General features: G+C 54.6%; 1 non-coding gene across 1 annotated transcript; it reads right to left on the bottom strand.

Moving 5' to 3' along the window:
• Positions 1-327: 327 nt before the first annotated feature.
• On the bottom strand, positions 328-400 carry TRNAM-CAU (transfer RNA methionine (anticodon CAU)). The gene has a single exon. It is a non-coding gene; the product is annotated as a tRNA-Met (tRNA).
• Positions 401-2,263: the final 1,863 nt, after the last annotated feature.

The raw sequence follows: 2,263 nt of genomic DNA, 5'->3' as shown, positions 1-2,263 counted from the left end.
AGCGTAACCCCGAATTCCAGTGGGCGGCGGGAACTGCGGGATAGCGACCCACGGTGCACCCGCTCCGACGTTCGATGCTAGCCTCGGTACCGTGGACGCACTCTGCCGAATTCACGCGCTTCAGTGGGGACACCGAAGCCTGAATGTCTAAAATAGCTCCCGAAATTTCGAATCGAATAATTTTGAACTAATTTCGTACTGTAGACGTACCCTTAGAAAAGTCTCTGGGCGTGTGTTAGATGGATGGGGAGGTGTCTAGAAACCACTCAGCTCTAGTCCCTTTTCCACGTTTCTGTTAGAAAATCTGAAGCAGGGAGCAAGAAGAGTTGCCCTCTCTGAGGCTTGAACTCAGGACCTTCAGATTATGAGACTGAGGCGCTCCCTGCTGCGCTAAGAAGGCTTGGAAGAGCTTTAGGCTCAATGCTTATAGGACCCTCCTCCAGGAGAGACAGAGCCTGGCATGTGCTGGAAGAAGCGGGGAGCTCTGGTGCCCACAGACCTGTCCTGGCAGCTTTCTCAGCAGCAAAGAAATCAATTCTCCCTGCCCCTGAGCAACCCACCCGGAGCTAGGGCCAACATTGGTGGGGGGTCCCAAGCTTTGCACCAACGTCCACATTTCAGACCTTCCTCTCATGGCACTTTCCATGTGAATTAGGACAAGCAAGCTGGGGAAGCTCCATGGGGTCATAGAAACCAGGGCTGCAGGGAAGGCTTGAATTCACAACCCCAGCAACATTGCCCTTTGCACTAACCACTTGCACCCCTGCAGGGGCTCCTTGGACAGCGCTGGGAAGTCGGCCGTGATCCGTCTCTGTGGTTCGCACCTTTGCCTGGCAATTGAAAGGCTGCCGGTTCAAACCTCACTCAAGGTGTGGCTTTCCAGCAATGAGACTCCAGTCCATTTTAACAGGAAGAAAATCTCCTCTATTCTCTATTCTGGTTTAGCCGCATTTGACTCCTTCTGCCCGTCTTCTTCCTCCCCCATCAGTCCCTTTCCTTCCCCATCGGGGCCATGCAGAGGGGAGCCCCAGTCAGTCTCTGTCACCGAGAGGCTGTATCCCATAAGGGGAGGGAGGGGTTGCTGTAAAGCATTGATAATGGGTGGGGAGAGGTGTGCGTGGTTAGAGGGAGAAAGGCTGGAGAACTAACAGTGGGGCCCAGAGAGATTTCCCCGCAGACTGGGGAGATCCCCTGCTGCCCACCATCACTCAGCTCTGGGAAGAACAACTTGGGATTGCTTGGGGAAGCCACCTTTAAAAACACAAGTGTTCCATGCTAGTTACATTGTAATAAGACCAAAGCCGCCTCAAACCCAATGTCACAATCACTGGGACGACTTTGTCCTGACATTTTACCGGCCGCAGCCACAAAGCGAGTCAAATTACGGCTCCCGTTCGGCGTCAAGGCCCACAGACGAACCCGGAGGCTTTTCGTTCCTCAGGTTCTGCCGTCATTTCAGTGCTGGCCTGTTCCGAGATTCATCGTTGTGCAAAGCAGCGTCAGGCCCTGAAACTGGGCGAGCCCAGAGCAGAGGCTGCCTTCATTTAACCCTCCAAAAACCAACTCGCCGAAAGGTGGATTAGCACCCATGCTCCTCCAGCCGCAGGGGAGGCGCCTCATCTGGGCCCCTGGTGCAGCCACAAGGGCCGGGTTCAATATCTAGGGGATCCATTCCAATAACACAATGCAAACCGGCTCGAGCCCCCACCCAGTGACCTGGGACAAATATGTACCACCCCCGCTGGGCGCCTCCCAGAGGCAATACTTCCCCTCTTGCAAGCACCTAGTCTGAGTGTAGCAAAAAGCCTTTTAATAACAGAGAGAAACAATGTGGCATTATGTTGGGGAAACACCACCAACAGGATTCATAACACAACCCACGAGCAAAAAAAAAAACCTACCCCAAGCAAATTGGGGCATGCCCTTTCCCTTTGGTTCTTGAGTCCAGCAACCCCAAATCATCCAACGTCCCAAAAGTCCAATGACCCAAAAGTCTCTGTCCCTGGTCAGGGCAGCCCCAAAGTTCAAAAGTTTATCTGCAGAGCTTTACCTCCCAACCTGGGTGGAGATGGGGGCGGGGGTAAAAGGCACCTTACATGATCTGAAGCTGACCGCCCCACAGCTCCATAGGCCTCCGCTCCACCAGCCGCCCCACGAACTGCTTCGCTCAGCTCCTCTCCGCGGCCCAGCAGCAGCTCCCGCCGTCCCATGAACTGCTCCACCTGCCAGTCCACGAACTGCTCCACATCCCACCAGCAGCTCC

Source organism: Caretta caretta, chromosome 28 (genome assembly GCF_965140235.1).
Source record: "Caretta caretta isolate rCarCar2 chromosome 28, rCarCar1.hap1, whole genome shotgun sequence".
In the NCBI taxonomy this organism is placed as follows: Eukaryota; Metazoa; Chordata; order Testudines; family Cheloniidae; genus Caretta; species Caretta caretta.
This window is presented reverse-complemented; position numbering and strand designations above follow the sequence as displayed.